Source organism: Belonocnema kinseyi, chromosome 9 (assembly GCF_010883055.1).
Source record: "Belonocnema kinseyi isolate 2016_QV_RU_SX_M_011 chromosome 9, B_treatae_v1, whole genome shotgun sequence".
NCBI classification, from domain to species: domain Eukaryota; kingdom Metazoa; phylum Arthropoda; class Insecta; order Hymenoptera; family Cynipidae; genus Belonocnema; species Belonocnema kinseyi.
The window spans coordinates 104,849,345-104,868,734 of NC_046665.1; the positions used below are offsets into that span (position 1 = coordinate 104,849,345).

The following is a 19,390-nucleotide window of genomic DNA, read 5'->3' on the forward strand; positions in this document are numbered from 1 at the left end:
TTTAGTTAAAATATTACCTATTACATTTTTGTTAAAAATTAATCTTTTTAGGGTGAAAATTCAACCACTTTGTTAAAAATACATTTTTTTGTTTACATAAAAAAAAATTAGATTACAAATTCAGCTGTTTAATTTAAAATTAACTTTTTGCTTGAAAATTCATATTTTTGGCTTGAAATTTAAATGGTTTCGAAGAAAACTCGCCTTTTTTGACAGGAAAATTCAAGAATTTAGTATAAAATACACATTTTTAATAGAAAATTAACCTTTTTGCTAGAAAATCATTTCTTTTTATTAACAAATAATTTTTTTAAAATAAAAATTCAAACATTACATTGTTGGCGAAAAATTAATATTTTTTAGTTAAAAAATTGAACTATTTCGCTGGAAATTTTTCTAATTTGTTGAAAACTCCTCTTCTTTTGGTAGAAAATAAATCTTCTTAGAGAAAAATTAATCTCTTTTGTTGAAGATTTAATTATTTAATTGAAGCTTTAACTGCTGTTTAGAAAACTCGTCCTTTTGGATTGAAAATTAAACTTCTTGTAAATTTTTTTTTGTTTAGGGACTGAAAAATTTTTCTTGGTTGAAAATTCAACTCTTCTTGTAACTAATTTTTTCTACTTTAAACTCACCCCTTTCGGTAGAAATTTCATCTTCTTTATTTAAAAATGCAACGTTTTTGTTAACTATTAATCTGTTTTGCTTGAGGATTCAACAAGTTTGTTGAAAATTCATTTTGATTGGCTCAATATAACTTTTTTTGATTTTTCAACAACAACAACAAAAGTTTAATTAATGTTATCCGAATAAAGTCCAAACGAAAATTTTTTAATAAATATGAACACCTCCGCGTAAAAAATACTTAACTTTCAAATATCCCAACCAAACAATTGAAAATCTCTCATCCAAAAATTTCTAAACATTCTTAACCTCCCTGAAAAATTTTAAGTGCCATTAAATGATGAACCAAGATAATCAGTCTCATCTTATCAACAGATTTAAAAAGCTCCTTTGAATAATAAAAGCACGTCTTCGATGTGTTTAGAAAAGTCTAAAGGCTTGACTGAACGATGGGACGATAAGAGTGTATTATGCGATAAAAGGTAGATATCGACGTGACAAGATAGTCATCATAACTCAAGCTGATCAGAGAAGCTGTATTCTCTTTATTCTAGCTCTTTAATCTGAAATGTTAAATGTAAAATTTGGAATTTAAAATCTCAAATTTTTAATGTAAAATGTAAAATTTTAAACTTAAAACTAAAAGATGAAAAACTGCTTTCTAGAGACTGGCTACAACGCCTCCGCGTCTAGCCTGCTCGTGCCTATGATTGAAAGGAAACGCCCGGAGCCTTTTCAAGCATCGTTACGAGCGAGTCACCCTTGAACCTCGTTACACGCAGTCTACTCAACACCTTAGCTTGGAACACGTTGTAAACGCACGTGCCACAAACGAAATAAACCTCGCTTGCCTACCCATTGCTCGTAAGTAGACAAGATGATTATGGGACGTGTAAAATTGTAAAAGAGGCTCTGAACATCTTCTGGGACTTGTTACGATCCTCTCAATGTCCTTTCTTAGTTTCTCTTGATTTTATCGCCTTACTGAACTTTTAGCTTGTAAAAATCTAAAATACACGCCGAGGGCACCTAAACTGGACATTTGAATGCTTCCATAAACAATTTTATAGACTCTGTGTAGATGATAGAACACTTTTCACTCTCACCCTTCTTCGTCACAGGTCGTCACACAAAGCTGGACATTACCATTTTAAGAAAATTTGTTTATTCAATTTGATTTGATAAACGTCTAAAAACAAGAAGTGAAGGAGAAAAATCAATTTTAAAAAATTTCTAATCAAATTTGTTCTGTAAAAGATCTACTTTAGTCGCTTCGCTGAGAATCGAACAGAACTTCCAATGGCCTAATGGGTGCTTTCTCATTAGGCTATTATCATTCCATTAGGCTATTATTATTCCATTAAGCTATTATTATTACGTAACACCTGGCTTGGGATAGCGGGTATTAAAAAAAAAAAAAATTTTATAACTCTCTAATAGTATGGTTATATAGTGGTTCGATTCCCAACGGAACGACAAGAGTAAATCTTTTTTCAGAAACGAATTTAATTGAAAAGTTTAAAAAATTTATTTTCCATATTGTCTGAAAATTACTTTAAGTGTTTTCTGTTATTTGAAGATTTAACTTAATCGATAGGTTTATTTATATGTTCACGGTGGTGAAAACGGTATCTACACTGATTTATGGTAACTATCTCTTTTGATAAAACAGATTCCCTTAAATTACTCGTATCATAAATATAATGCCAGACTTGAGATTGCTTAATGTTTAATGGGAAAGCACCCGACCGGCAAAGAAATTAATTTTAAAATTAACCCTTTTGGGACCGAAATTCAACTACTTGTTTGAAATATGAAGTACTCTGTAGAAAATTAATTTTTTTATTGCAGGCTCATGTCCTTGGTTGAAAATGTATTGATTTCATTTTTAGAAAAATAATCTTCTGGTTAAAAAAAACTATTCTTATAATAATTTTGGATTAAAAATTCAACCGTTTTGTAGACAATTTGTCGATTTAGATTTTAAATTCGACAAAGCCAAATAGACGAATATTTAAGAAGACAGTCGAATTTTCAAATAAGAACTTTTTTGACAAAAAGATAAATTTTAAATCCATAGAGAGGAATTTTGTATCCAAAAACACGAACTTTAGTCCAAAAGTTTGAAGTTTTCAAAAAAAATATATCTTCTTAACAAAATAGTTGAATTTTCAACCAAATGATCGAATATTAAACAGAAAAGATTGAACGTCAACGAAAAAAAGTTATGCGTTTTCAATAAATATAGTTGAATTTTCAACCCAAAAGGACGAATTTTTAGATGAATGTTGATTTGTCAATCAAAAAAGGTAAATTCTGAACAAAAAATATACTTTTAATGTTTCAACTAAAGAAAATTTTTGATTTTTAAATCAAAAGCAGTCAAATTTAACCAAAAAATTTTTCAGTGAAGTGAAAATATAAATTTCAAGAAATTGTTCAATTTTCAACCTAGAAAGGCGAATTTTCTACAAAACATTGAAATTTTTAACCAGAAAAAGTAACTTTTATTCAAAAAGTTCATTTTCAGCCTAAAAGTTAAATTTCGATTAAAAAGTTTATTTTCTACCAAATAGTTGAAATTTCTACAAAAATAATAGAATTTTTATCCCAAACAGAAGAATTTTTAACAAAACAGTTAAATTTTTAAGCCAAAAGTTAAATTTTCTATTTAACAGTTGAAATTTTATTGACAAAGTTAATTTTTAATGAAAAAGTTTAATTTGATCTAAAAACGACCAATTTTTTAACATACACACAATAACGGACAACAAAATAGTTCAATTTAAAAAAAGAGATAAATAATCAACTAATGAAACTAATTTTTAACGAACTACTTTTTAATAAAAAAAATGAATTTTTAATGAAAAATTTAGTGTTGCAAATATTTTCAATGAAAAATGTATTAGTTAAACCTTCAGTTAATAAAATAATTTATAAACAGAAATTTTAACAAAATATTTAAATCTTTAATCAATAAGTAGTAGTTTTAACCAAAAGCAAATAATTCTGAATCAAAAAAATAATTAAAAAACCTGTCAAACCCCACCCTCCTGCCAGTGTGAAGTATTTTTTTAACAAAGTCGCAATCTCTTTTTTAGTTACAACTGCATCTTATGGAATTTTGATCCATAAATTTTTCATTTAGCATACAAAGTAATCCTAAAAAGAAGACGATGAACCCAAAAGTCCTGGAAAAGAGAACATGTTCAGGTGAGCCTATAATGTGCCGAGGATTATGTAATCCATACAACCAGGACAAAATCAGAATCAAAATTCCCGAAAAACCAAAATTTACAGAAAATCCTAAACTTATAGCGAAAACCACTTCAAGAAAGCAGTTGGTCCTACTTAAAAAACTACCAGATTCAAAAGGAACTTGTAAACCTCAACAATGTTGTATCTTTCCTTATCTAATGATGTTAACATTGTACATTATCTTTCATGTTCTAATAGGGATAACAGCCAAGGATAGTGAATATTATCAACCTTTTCTAGCCACACAAATTTGGGGGCTATTAGCTCTAGTAATGTGGAGCATTCGTAACTGATGATGAGAAATATTTTTCTATCTAATAGAATGTTCCAAGGTGTTACTGAACCTGTAAATTTGAGAACATTTTTCATAGTGGAAGTTGTGGGCCTATAATTATAATGGTATTTATAGAAAGAAAATGTAAACACTCTGGGTGTTTCTTAAATTAAAAATGACAAATACACGTAGCAATGCTGAGGATTTATGATCTTCCATAAATTTCAATTTCTTCGCCCTAATGAGAACACATACATTATAGGCTCTCCACCTTTTTTTTCTGGGGATATCAACAGATCCTGTTTCCCGAAAATTAATTTCTGGCATTAGATTTGAAAGAGAACCGTGACGAACACTAATTCCTGCTTAAGAAGACGTGGGCAATATTTCTTCTGACAATGGGGAAATTAACCAAGTCAGTAATTAGGCGAAAGCGGGCAACTTTTATACCCATCAAGGCAACACTTTTCGGCAGAAAATCAAACCAGCCCGCCTTGATCCGTTCATGAAAGGTCTTGAGAGGTAGGAAACTTAGCCTCGAAAAAAACTGATTGATGAAAAAAAGTGTGGAAGATAGTTTCGGATTATTTTAATCAAAATAAGGAAAACTGGATTTTTGCAAAAAACAAACAAATAAAAGTAATCTTAAACACTAACTTGTATAAAAAAAAGGAAATAGTCATTTATGAATATCTGTAATAAATAAATTAATGTACAGAGTTCCTAAATATGAAACCAAGAATCCAACGACCAAATTTGGAAAGCCGCCATAAAATGTTTCTATTCAAATTTGAAAAAAGTAAATAATTAAAATAAATGAAAACACTTTTTACTCCTAAGAAAGAAAAGAAAATAATCTACAGATGTTTTTTGTTTGTTGTGATTTGATAATAATAAACATAAAAAAGAAAAAAATTAAAAAGAGAAGGAAGGGGATGTAGTTGGTTGCCTTCTCACTTTTCTTTCTACTATTTAATTTTTCTCCACGAGGAAAATTATTTCCTTTTATTTTTTAGGAGTAAAAAGTGTTTTTCTTAATTTGTATTATTCAAATTTCAATAAGAACATTTAATGGTGTTTGTCCAAATTGGGTCGTTGGATTCTTGGTGTTATTTTCAGCAATTCTGCAGATTAAATATCCTTCACTCATGTAAGTAATTTGTGCAAATTTGCAAAAAATGTCTCCTGAAGATTTTTGTTTAGTTATAAATTTTCTTGTTTGGTTAAAAAATTAAAAATTTTCTTCAAAAGATATCCTTTTTGGTTAATATTTCAATTTTTTTCGTAGAAAATTACCCTTTTGTTTAAAATTCATACTTTGTTGCAGATAAAAACATAAAATCTTGTTTGGATGAATAATATTTTATCTAAAAATTTGTCTCTTTGTTTTAAAAGTTCATACTTTTGAGAAGAAACATTGCATCTTTCTTGGATAAAAATAAAACTGTTTTGTTGAAAATTAAAATATTTTAAAGAAAATTTACTTTTTTTTTGAATTTCGTATTTTTGTGTTGAGAAGTTAATTGAAATCTCTTTGGGTTCTGGTATTTTTGTTTAAGTCCTGGAGTGAACTGGAATCTTCTTTGGATAAAAATTTAACTATTTTTTTAAAGACTTTTTTTTAATTTATCTTTTGCAGAAGAAATTTTATTTTTTCTAAATAAAAATACAGCGTTTTCTTTAAATACTAAACTACTTTTTAAGAGTTTGTCTTTTTGAAATTTAAATATTTTGTCAAAAATTTACTTTTTATTTCAATGTAATATCTTGGTGTTGAAAAGAGAACTGAAATTCTTTCTGGATAAAAAAAAACACTTTTTTCGAATTTTTTTTTTAATTAAAAATTCATCCGTTTCAAGAAAAATATATAATCTTTCTTGGGTAAAATTACAAGCGTTTGTTTGAAAATTCAACAATTTTGTTTAGAAGTCATACTTTTTGGCTGAAAATTTAACTATTTCATAGAAAAATTAATTTTCGTTATAAAATTTATAATTTGATGTTGAAAAATGAACCGAAATCGGCTCTGGATGAAAGTTTAACAGAAAAAAATTTCGCTTTTTATATTTTGATCATAAAAAGTCAATTGAAATCTTTTTTAACAGAGGGTTCAACTACTTTTTTTAAAGTTATTTTTTTTATTGAAAAATTCATCTGTTTTAGAAGAAGTTAAATTTTTTTCAAATTAAAATGACACTTTATAGTTAAAAATGATTCTTCTTTGTTTCATTAATCATATTTTTTTTATCATTATATATTTAATTATATATTATATTTTTTTTTTAAATCATATTCTTAAATAAAATCTTTGGTTGAAAATCTCTTTGGTTGAAAACTTAACTATTTTTTCGAAAATTAATCCATTTGAATTATAAATTTAACAACATGGGTAAAAGTCGAACGTCGAAAAGCACTTTTTTGCTAAAAAAAAAATGATTTTCTTATATTGAAATTTCATTTTTATTGAGTAAAAATGCATCAGTTTCCAGAAAAATTAATGTTTTTCGGAAGTCACATTTTTTAGAGAATTCAATTTTTGTAGAGAAAATTCGTCTTTTGGCTTTAAAGTTTAAAAATTTTAATAAACTTTGCTTTCTTTCTTAAGTGAAAAATCCTTATTTGTTGAAAGTTCGTCTTTTCGGTTTTAAAAATCTGTTTTTTGTTGTTGTTAAATTTTGTCTTTATTCATTAAAATATAAACTATGACCCTGTTTCGTTGGGAATTTATCTTTTTCGGTCTAAAATTCAACTAATACGTTAAAAATTTAATTTAATTGTTGAAAACTCAAGTATTTTGTTTAAAAGTCACCTTATAGCAGTGAAGACATATTTTATTTAAAAAAAAAAGAATAAATTTGAACATTTTAAATTAGTTTCAGAAATACTGTTTTATTCCGTTTATAAAAGATTCTATGTTAAAAGTATTACATCATTAAAATGCTAGTATCTAAATGTAAATTATTTTTTAAAAAATAAAAAATTAGTCAAGAAAAAATCAGGGAATTTGGAAAATGAAATTCTTCTACTAGCAATAAGTAGAAAACCATTTCTGGAAACTAAAAATTACGTGCAGTATTAGGGTGGGGGGGGGGGATAAAATATTTCGGTATGCGTTGTAACAGGGGGGAGGAGGTATCCTAAAGAGGGCCTATAATCCGTTACGTAAATTAAGTACCTTCACATTAGTTCTTCACATTAGGACATGCACTTGGCAAATCGTTAAACATTTTCTGACACAGTTTTCCAAATCAGGACCACACTAAAAGTAGCTGTTAGGTTCCAGAATGGATAGATTTATGAAACTTTTTCCACTAAAAATTCAAAAATGCTCATATTTTATGTAGATATACAAAATACCTTTACCCCTATCCACTAAATATTTTTTATAGACTTGTACGTAATCTTAGAATCTACTGAATATCAATTTCAGTGTGGGCTTATCTCTCTATCAATGTATCAATAACTCAATTTCTCTGACCGATTCGAGTCCCTCGTGGATATCAAATATAGCTTTCAAAAAGAGTTTATGAAAGCCCTAAATTATGAATAAAGCCAAGGACTCTGTTGGTTGGAGAAGAAGGAAAAGGGTCGAACAAATTAACAAATGGATTACGGAAGTAGACTGAATATTATACCGATCCCGAGTAACCATCCAACTTACTCAACTGTTTACCAAGCTAACGACTTCAGAGCCCTACCAGGTGGTGTCACTTTTATAATTATGCGCGGCTATCGCGTATATTACATGTTATTCTCTCTTTCTCTTTTTTTTGTTTCTCTCTTACACTTGGTGCGATCATTTTCATTCTTTCTTTTTCCCTGCGAATAAGGAGCTCACAGAAGTGTCGGTGTCCGAACACGAACGTTTTCGTGCACATTTTATCCAGGCCATTGGCACGTGTTGGTGTTGTAATATAGGTTGCTGGCAATGTTGATGAAGGGTTCGCGTGACGACTATACGCGCTATCCGCTGTATCCTGTCTCTCCTGAGCTGCTCGTCCGCACCTCTATGAAGTTCATAGCCCTTGTCAGACACGGGAAGGCCTCAAAACGACTTTTTAACTCGGCAATTCACGCGGACTATTAGTGCAGCCAAGGTGTAAATGAGAGAACTAAGATTCGAGATATACAGAAAATTATATGGGAAAATTGTTTATGGGGCGCAACACAGGTTTCTGAGAAATGTTGATACTATTGCTGAGATTTGTCATTAGTAATGAGTTAGGGAAATGTGACATTAGAAACCAAGCCCTTCAGAAATTATTGTTCCTGCCTGGTGGATTTCTTCAATTTTAAGAAAATAATATCGCTAATCCAGAAAAGTATGCGAATTGAGTGTTGTTTTTAGTTGCAACATTAATGAAACTCAGACATTCTGCGACGCCTCATATGCTATATAGATGGTATGCTATGATTATAGTATGCTATTTTCATATTATGCTATGTTCATGGTCTAATATATTCGTATAGTATGCTATGACCATTATATCCTATCTTCAAGGTATTCTATGTTCATATTAGGATCATAGTATGCTATGTTCAGATTATGATCATAGTATGTTATGTTCACATTATATTCATTGCATGCTATGTTCATATTACAGTTTTGCACTTGCAAAGATGTAAATGAGAGAACTGACATTCGAAATATATACAGAAAATTGTTTATCGTACATCATTTTAAAATCGCTGTTCTCATCTGGTAGATTTTGTTAATTTATTAGGAGCATAAATTGCTGATCTAGAAAAATACGCCAATTTAGTGTGATCTTCAGTTCAAACATAAATAAGACACCGGACTTCTTCTGCGATTCATATGCAATGTGCATATCATGTTTGTGGTATGACACGTTCAAAGTATGCTATGATATATTATGCTATATTCATAATATGCTATGTAAATAGTATGCTATATTAATATTAGGATCATAGTATGCTATGTTCAGATTATGATCATAGTATGTTATGTTCATATTATGCTCATTGCATGCTATGTTCATATTACAGGTTTACACTTGCAAACATGTAAATGAGATAAATAAGATTCGAAATATACAGAATATCAGCTGAGAAAATTGTTTATGGAAAATCATTATAAAATCGTTGTTCCCGTCTGTTAGATTTTGTCAATTTATTAAGCGCAAAATATCGCTGATCCAGAAAAGTAGAAGTCAATTTAGTGCTGTTTTCAGTTCAAACATAAATGAGACGCCAGATTCATATGCTATATATTATATTTGTGGTATGTTATGTTCAATTGTTCATATTATTGCTATATTTAGAGTATGCTATGTTATATTATGCTAGTTTTATTTTATGCTATGTTCATAGTATGCTATGTTATAGTATAGTATGTTATAGTATAGTATGTTATAGTATATTATGCTATAGTATATTATGATTATAGTTTACCATGATCATATATGCTATACTTGTACTGTGCTATGTTTATGTCATACTATGTTCATATTGCAGAAATCAAAGCACTCCAGCAGTTCAATTTAAGGTAAAAAAAGGGGATTCTTTTTAAATGGAGTCAAAACGGGATTTTACTCACTCAAACTTCACATTTTTTCCCCCATTCTCCTCTTTTCCTCCTTTTTCCCCTGTTTTAATAAACTTATCCTTTTCTCGTTTTTTTCTCATTCTTTTAAATTGAAAAGTTTACTATTATATTTTTGGTTCAGAATTTATCCCATGTGCCTCAAAAATGTTACTTCATGGTAAAAAAAAATTGTTTCTTTGTAACTTTCAGTATTTTCTTGAAAGTCATTTTTTGTATTAGCATCTTCAACACTTTGGTTAAAAGTTAAGCTATATTTTCGCAAAAATTTATATCATTGGTTTCAATTTTATTTTTTTTAAATTCGTTTTTTTGTGTTGAAAATCAATTTTTCCAATCAAAATCTTTTTATTTTGAAATCCATCGGTTTAGTTAAAAATTCTAATATTACATTTCCATTTTAAATTCTTCTTGTTTGCTAAAAAAATTCAACTACTTGATTGACACTTGAAATATAGATATTTGTTCATAATTCACTTTAATGGTTGAAGATTTAACTATTCTTTTGAAAATTAGTTGTTTTTTTTTTAAATTAATTTTTTAAACTGACTATTACATTCCTTTTTAGATAAAAAATGATTGCTCTCATTTTGATATTTTACTATTTTGGTTATTGAAAATTTATATTTTTGGTTTAAAAATTCAACCGGTTTTCTTAGAAAATATATGTTTTTGCTTGAAAATTCAAGAATTTGACATTCTTTTTGATAAAAATGTTTTTCGGTGGAAAAATTCACTATTTTGTTAAAAAATCGACTTTTTAAAATGAAGTCAAAAGTTTTTCATAAGAAATTAAAATTTTTTGGTTGAAATAGCAATTATTACAGTATTTTTAATAATCAAATACTTTAGAAAATAAATTCAAAGATTAGGTTCCAAATTAACTTTTTTGTTTAGAACTTATATTTTACATTTGAAAAATATATAAGTCGTCTTTTTTATTTAAAAATTCATATTTTTTGTGATAAATTTAACTTTTTCTGTTTAAAAATAAAATTGCGTTTGCGGTTAAAAATAAATGTGATTTGACTGAGTATTCAACTATTTTATTTAAAATTTAAATACTTGAATAATAAATGTTTTCCACTTCAATGGAAAAATCAAACCCCTGAAAAAATTAAAAAATTTATTGCTAAATCACATTTTTGTAAACACCTTTTTTCATTTTTAAAAGAGAATTCAGTTTAATTCGTTTTTGTTCATAAAAAAAGAAACTATTTTCGTATATTCAAATGTTTCGAATAATTTTCAGCGGGTTTCTCTTTTAGTATAAGTTTTAAAAATCTCGATAAGGACTTGATATCACGTCGATCCATGTTGAAAATAATTAAATTTAATTTTAAACATTAAAAAAACCGGTTAGGTTGCCAGTTGACGTGATTTGTTAAAAATTCATTTTTCCAATTCAATCTTTTTGGTTCCTTACTGCTCGAGCGCTCATTCGGTTCTGCTTTCCGAGCTCAGTCCAGCGTGAAAACAGCATAAGGGCCGCACTTTCAGCGCTTTAGTTGCATTAGGTTGCATCATGCGTCCAAATCCAGAAAAAATGGTTCACACGAGTCTGCCTGCTTCGGGCTATGTCCGAAACAGTGAAAAGTCGAGGTTTGATTTTTGATTCCTTATTTTATTTGAAAATTCATCAAATTCGTTAATTTGTTTCTAGACCATTTTGGTCTGTTCAGAAAACATTTGAAACTGGTGTCATCAAAAGTTTGGTTCTTAGTCAACTTGACAAAAACAAATTTCCTCGAAAGCGTCTTATTTTCTGAACTCTTGCATTCCTATTTATGATTCCTAAAAAAGATTAAAAAATACGGCAAAATAAGGTCAAAATTCTTGATTTCACGTTCTTTAGGGGAACTTTTAATTTTTAGGGAAAAACGGGGGACGGACTCTGACCCATGATACCCCAAATTACATTCTTAAACTTGAACTATTCATTTCTCATTTTAAGAAGAACAGAAAAGTTTCAGTTTCAAGCCTCGAACTTTCATTAATTCAACCTGGAAGACTACAAATCTAAACTCCTCCTATTCGAACCCATTTGAAAATTGATTACCCACAAAAAACCTTAAGGAAAAGGAATTAATTTGATCTTATCCCCAAGAAACCGAGCCCTCTTTCAAGATCTGTTGACGCTCATGTTGGAAAGCATTGAACAAAAGACGATAAATAACAAAAAAAAAAAAAAAAAAGCGAGAACCGGGCCACGCCTCTCTTGATAAATGACCGCCGGACAATTAAAAGCTCACTGCCGGGTATCAGCGCGTTCACTTGAAGTTTTACGAGATATTTAAGGGAGTCCTAGATACAATTTATGAAATTTATAATCCCCCATTACCTGTACCAATGTAGGTATATCGTGTCCATTTTTATAGGTATGCTAATAAAGTTGAAGCAGCTGCACGCCGCCATATATGCGTGACTGTGTCAAAATTATGAGATATGCGTATCCATATGGACGGCGAACTATATATAAAATAATAATCGAGAATAGGGTGGAAGTGGCCTTCAGCAAGAGAGAAACTTGAGTGACCTTGAAAGACTTTCGCTTCAAAACTTCTCTCAAGAAATCGGGAAATTCTCTTTTTCATTTATTTTTTTCCTATATAAAAAAGAGGTGCTTCCTGATTGGTTCCATACTGCGCGAATATGACTAAGTGGCTGTTTTTAGTTTGTTCTTCTAAATTTTCAGACATTATTTCAATCATTTTCGAAAAAGAATTTCATTCTGAAAATCTATCTCTAAAAGAGCTAATTTAAATTGTTGATCATTCTTCAATAATAAAGGCCACAATTATGTCTTTAACTTTGTGAACAACTTTTTGGAAGTTACAAAAGGATTCTAGTAATTATCCCTTGCCCATATCAAATGAGGTTATATGTATTTATCTATTTATATAATGATTATTTTTTGGCACCATTCATTTAGTAAATCAAAATTTCCAAATACACTGAAAGCTGGATTTCTATAAATCGGATTTGTGCGTTCCTAGAATTAAAGGCTCCGATACCAGAAACGAGCGAGCGCTGGAACAGTAGGTTGAAGTGGGGATGACACGCAGAAAACGCAACGAAAGGCTGTTCTCTCTTTCGTCGCGTTTTCTGCGCGTCATTCCCACTCCTGACTACTGCTCGAGCGCTCATTCGGTTCTGCTTTCCGAGCTCAGTCCAGTGTGAAAACAGCATAAGGGCCGCACTTTCAACGCTTTAGTTGCATTAGGTTGCATCATGCATCCAAACCCAGCAAAAATGTTTCACACGAGTCTGCCTGCTGCTGGCTATGTCCGAAACAGTGAAAAGTCGAGGTTTCAATGTAATTATATTTGATGATATAATTTATTTCTGAATGTTTCTAAGCATTATTGATAAAAGAGAACATTTTAATTGTAAATGTTTCTTAACATTGAGGAATAAATGTCTTCACAATATTTTGTTATAATTTTATAATTTTTCAACTTATTTACACTTTGAAAGAGATGAGAACAATAAAATTATCAACAGAAACTTCGAATATATTAGAGTATATACTGTTGGTGACAGTAACAAAAGAATTACCGGCACGAACAAAACAATTTCTAAAACAATTGAAAATGATTGAGATTTTATTCTCGGTCTTATTTTTTAACATTAATTTTAAGCTTTAAAGCTTTTGAATTGTGCCGAAAAAGAATCTAGAAGATTTTAGAATAATTTTTTTAATCCTGGCAGGATTAAAAAAAATATTTATAAACTGCGGATTATTTTAAAAGCTGTTTTAAAGTTTTAAAAGGTTTGTATATATTTCAAAATCAGTTAAAATTTAAAAAGATTTCAATCCATTTTAAACAAAATGTCGATTTTTCTAGATTTTGAAATAAAATTTTTAATTGATTCTCAAGATTACAGGTAAAATTTATTTTTATTTTTAAAATATTTTTAAACATTTCAAATATATTCCTAAGATTTAGAAAATGAATGTCTAAAATTTCGAAACATTACAAAATTTAAAAAAATGTAAATGATTTTTAAACATATTTAGAAGTTTTTTTAAATTTCGAAAATACAAAAGATTCTCGAAGTTTTGAAATTATACAAGATAATTTTAAACTTCAAATGATTTCAACAAATTGAAAAAATATGGATGTTTGAATATTTTGAACAAAAAACTTATATGCTTCTTGGAAATTTTGAAAGTTTTCAAAAGTATAGAAAATTTGTTTAAGATTCCTGAATAAAATTTCTAAAAATTTTAAAAAAGAATCTGGAATACCTACAGGTTTTTTTTCTAATTTTGCAGAATTTTTTCCAAGTTTTAGCTTCTCAAAAAACTTAAGACCAGATTTAGATTTTTTAAAGATTTCGAAATAAGACTTCGAAGATTTCAAAGATATTGATAGGTTTAAAAATGATGAAAACATTTTCTTAAGATTCCTAGAATAATTTTTATAATTTTTCATTTTGAAGAATCTCTGTCAGGAGAAAATTGAAAACGGTTTTCAAAAAATTTCTAAAATAAATCTCGAAGATTTTATTGACAATTTTTCAATTTCTCGCAATTTAAGCAAATAGGAAAAAATTCAATATTTTCAAAAGATATTTAGAAGTTTTGAAAAATGTCAAGAATAATTTAAATTTTGCGAAGGTTTCGAAAAATGTAGAAGCTTTTTAAGGCAATATTGTAAACATTGTCAAATGATTTGCGAAATTGTCGAAAAAAAATCTGGAAAATTTTTTAACAATTTCTTCAAATTTGCAGGATTAAAAAAAAATTTAGTCATTTTAAAAAATATATAGAATTTTCCAAAAACTTATGCAAAATTTAAATTTGTTTTACAATATTCAAAAGAAAGTGTGGATTTTTGAAAATTTGGAACAAAAAACTTAGAAGCTTTTTAATAATCTCGAAAGTTTTTAAAATAATTTTAAAAAATGTCAAGGTTTCTCTGAAAAATTAAAAGGATTTTCTTATTTTGAAAAATGGATTTTAAGATAACATTTAAAATTTTTTTAAATATTTCCAAAGTGTCAAAAACAATCAAACAGATTCTAATGCTTTTTTGAAAATTTTCCATCGAAAAAGAATCTCCAGATTTGAAAACAATTTCTTTATGTTTGCAGCATTTTTTAAATAAAATTTGTTCATTCCTTTTTTTTTACATTAATTTTCAAATCAAAGTTAAAAAGATTTCAAGACATTTCAAGAAATGTCTAAAATTTGAACGACTGAAAAATCCAAAAAGAAAATAAAATTTTTGACTAAAATTCCCAATAAAAAATTTGAAATAGAAAATTCTCGAAATTATCAAATTGTCCAGAATTTGAAATTTCTAAATTGGAATATTACGGAACAATAAAATTTCTCACAATTTATAACAATACGATAAAATATATCATCATCACATAAAAAACATTATTTTCTTTATTTTATTTTTTAACCATTCTTATATTGTTTACATTCGTTCATTTTTCAATGTCGGATATTTTATAATAATAAAAAAAAATTCGCAGACTTTGACGTAATTTTTCAATTTAAGAAGATTACTCAAAATTCAATGAATAATTCAAATCAATTTGAAAGTTATTTATGAATTTTTTAATATGTTAAAAATATTGTACAAGTATCTTTAAACCTGACTCGAATTTTTTCTAAAATTATTAAAATCCTGAAAATTAACTAATCTTTTTAAAATTTGTCTAATCATTCAAAATTTGTATTTGATATTTAAAATTATTTTCGTCTCATCGAAAGCAGTAGCCCGGGCGATTACTAAGTTAATTATCAGGAAGCGACTATATTTTTTTACCTTCGCCAAACCATTATAATGATTAATTGCCTTTGGGTCGGTACCCACGTGGGACCGAAAGTAATGAAATTTTTCGCTTTCGTTATGACTTACTTCAAACTGACATGCTGAAGTCTGCTTAAGTTCTTTAGGGATTTCTTCTACGGGAATTTGCATTAGAGCAATAATATTTTTAATTTTTATCAATTCTTTGTTGATTTTTGACATTAGTTAATTTATTATCCTGCCTTAGAGACCAAGGGCAGTTCCAGAAATTTTTTTGGAGGGGGCGATTGTGAATATTCTTCAAGAAATGTATGTGAAAGAAGGGGGGGGGGGGGGAGCCCTGTTCATTTAAAAAAAGCTATTCAAATTAATCATAATAACAAGACAAATAAGGGATTAAAAATTCAACTAATTAGTACGAAATTTTACTATTTTGTAGAAAAATCAACTGTTTTTTTAAATTGAAAATGATTGTTTTTAGCTGATGACTTTGTAATTCTATGTTTTGTTTAAAAATGATATTTTTCAATCATTATAAATTAAATTATTTGTTTAAGAATGTATGTATTTTGTCGGAAAATGATATTTTTGGTATAAAAAAAACAAGGTTTTTGGTCAGAATACAACTGTTTGGTTGATAATTAATTTACGTTGATTGAAGATTCACAATATTATTTGAAAATTCATCTACTGCATTGAAAAAATTTCTTTTTTGAAGAAAATTGATTTCGTTTCGGAATTCATCTGCTTGGTGGAAAATTCAAACTTTTTGGTTGAAAATGCATACTTTAAGTTTCAAAATTTGAGTCCTTTTGGTTTAAAAAATTCAAGTTGATAAAAAATTCAACTATTTGGTGAAAAATTCGTTTTTTTGGTAGAAAATTAAATTTTTTTATTAAAAATTGAACTGTGATGCGCATTTGCAGGGAGAAGGCGTAAATTGATAATGCGCGTGGAATTATTTAGTTCTCTAGAAGCCTAATCTCATTGGTTAAAAAAAACTTATTTTTTTGAAGAAAATTAATTTTGGTCGAAAATTCAACTTTTTTGTTGGAAATTCATATTTTTGCGTGAAAAATTCAATATTTTTAAAAATATCCGGCCTTTTGGATTGAAAAATCAATTTTATTTATTCATTCTATTTTTTATTTAAAGTTCATCTTTTTAGGTTTACAGTAAAAGGACACAATTAAAAATTAAACTACTTTGTTTAAGTGTTCCTACTTGTGGGTAAAAATTATCTTTTTAAATAGAAAATTGAACTTTTTCATTTAAAATAAAAAATTTTGGTTGAATTTTGAAAATTGAACTGTTTTGTATTAAAAAAAATCTTCTTTTTGTGTTTAAAATTCAATTATTATGTACAGAATTGAACTTAATGTTGCAGAAAATTATTCTGATTTGTAGAAAATTAATTTATTTAGGTTCATAATTCATTTTTTTAACTGGAAATTTCAATACTCCAGTTTTTGTTAAAAACTGAATTTGTTTAAATTTAGAATTTCAACTATTTGGCTCAAAAAAATTTTTAATTCGTCTCTTTTAGTAAAAAAAATATATTGTTTGTTGAAAATTTTTCTTCTTGGTTAAAGTTTTTAGCATTTTATAGAAAATTCCTTTTTTGAATTAAAAACGAATGTTTTCAACTTGAAATATAACTATTTGATTGAAAATAAACTTTTTTCAAAGTTCATAATTTTAGGTTGAAAATTTTATTGATTCGTATAGAAAATTTATCTCTTTGTTCAAAATTTGAACTAGTTGTTAAATTTCCCCCGTTTTTCGTTGTTGTAAAAATTAATTTTTAAACTGAAAATTCAACTATTCTGTTAAAAATCAACTTTGTGTTGAATTTTCATATTTTTTATTTGAAAATTCAACTGTTTTGTTCAGAAATTTCGTCGTTATGTCTTGGAATTTTAACAGTTAGGCAGACAATTCAGCAGTGTATTTAAAAATTTAATTGTTTTGTACAAGTTTCGTTTTTTTTCAATTAAATTTATAATTTTTAAGCGGAAAATTTACTTCACCATTTTTCATTTAAGAAAGATTTTTTTTAAATTAGAAATTTAACTATATTTAGTTTATTGGGAACTTGTCTTTTTTGTTAGAAAAATAGCCTTTTTAGTTAAAAATTCCACTTTTTGGTTAAAATTTGATGTATTTTGTTGAAAACTTCTTTTTTTGGGTTAAAAACAAATGTTTCAAATTTAAAATGTAATTATTTCATTAAAAATAAACTATTTTGTTGAAGCTTCCAATTTTGAGGTTAAAAATTAAAATATTTTGTACAGAAAATTCATCTTTTTATCTTGAAAATTCAATAGTTAGGTAAAAAAATTCAAGTATTCTGTAGATACATTTTTTCATATTAAAAATTAATTTTTTCAATGAAATTTTAACTGTTCCATTAGTCAAAAGTTTATGTAATTTTTTCTAAATTCTTTTTTTTTTGTAGAAAATTAATCTTCTTGTTTGGAAATTCAAAATTTTGATTAGAAAATATATTTTATTAAAGATTCGTCGTTTTTTAGAAAAAAATTAATCTTCTTAGTTTTCAAAATTGATCTTTTCGGTTAAAAATATAATAATTTGATTAAAAATTCAACTGTTTTGTAGAAAGCTCATCATTTTAGGTTCAAAATTCTACTTTTTGGCTCAAAGTTGATGTATTTTGTTGAGAATTTGTCTTTTATAGTAGAAAATTAATCTTTTGGTTGAAAATTCATCTTATTCTAATCAAAAAATAAAAAGTTATCTTTTTGTTTAAAAATAGAATGATTTGATTAAAAATGCAACTGTCTCATACAAAGCTCATCATTTTAGCTTCAAAATTCCACTTATTGGCTGAAAGTGTATGTATTTTGTTAAGAATTTATCTTTTATAGTAGGAAATAATCTTCTTAGTTGAAAATTAATGTTTTTTTACTCGGGAATTCTAAATTTTGGATAAACTTGTTTTTCACTGTTAACTGAAAATTTTTCCTTTGTTAAAGATTCAAGTATGTTGTGGAAATGTCTTATTTTCTTATTCAATTTAAATATTTTTAATTCAAAATGAAAATCTTCCCTTAATTAGAATATCAAATTTTTTTTATTTGTTTTTTTTACAGTATTTTTGAAAGACCTATAAATAAATTCACGAAAACCAATTTAGTCATTAATTTGTAAAAAAAAATATCGGATACTTGTCGTTTACGAGTCGTACTAAAAATAATTACCCTCTACGAAAAAGTTCAACTTTCCGCCCTTGGTGCAAAATATACCATTAAAATGCACTTTTTCTGGTACACGATGAATTCTTGATACCAGTACGAGTGCAAAAAAATGTTGGGTTTGCGTGCCGCTGGAAATATGCATGCACATTTCAAACTACAAGGTCGACTTCGAAATTGGCTTTGTTCGCGGACAAAATTGAGGCCGGCTCTGGAGAAGGGATCCGAGAAGGAGAGCCAAGAGTGCTGGCGGGTGCCAAACAAAACTCCCAACGTGGGAAAGATCCGAGAGAGAAACGGGTCCTTGAAGAGAGCCAGGACGCGAGTCTGGCCCCCCGGTGGGCCTTACAATTCCACCTGATTGGTCCGAATTCGTATTGTCGCCCGAGACTGACAGTTTGTTAAGCGGGAATGCCATCAGCAGTCGAATACTGAGTGTATATGCTAACGACGCTATTCGTCCCTCCACGTCGCGATATTATCGATCGCATTTATTATTATTTAACTGCTCCGCAATTCTTGAAATTTCACGCACCTTCAACCTAGGTAACTTTATATCAGATCCTTTAGACTTTCGAACAAATTGATACGTCCCATTTGAGGGCTGGGAGCTCCCTTACTTTATTTTATAAAACAAGTTTTCTGCTGTCAGGGGCCCTCCATAAACGTTACCAATTTTGGCCTA

General features: G+C 27.9%; 1 protein-coding gene and 1 long non-coding RNA gene across 3 annotated transcripts in view; one reads left to right on the forward strand and one right to left on the reverse strand.

The window, feature by feature from the left end:
* Positions 1–19,390, reverse strand: part of LOC117179688 (T-box transcription factor TBX20-like) — a 94,244-nt gene that overhangs the window by 49,348 nt on the left and 25,506 nt on the right. The window lies entirely within an intron of this gene.
* LOC117179689 lies at positions 932–4,743 on the forward strand. Of its 2 annotated transcripts, XR_004467947.1 has the most exons (4): positions 932–1,106; positions 1,290–1,488; positions 3,773–4,281; positions 4,419–4,743. It is a non-coding gene; the product is annotated as an uncharacterized LOC117179689 (long non-coding RNA). The 2 variants fall into 2 exon arrangements; XR_004467946.1 differs by lacking the exon at positions 4,419–4,743 and having other exon boundaries at positions 3,773–4,397.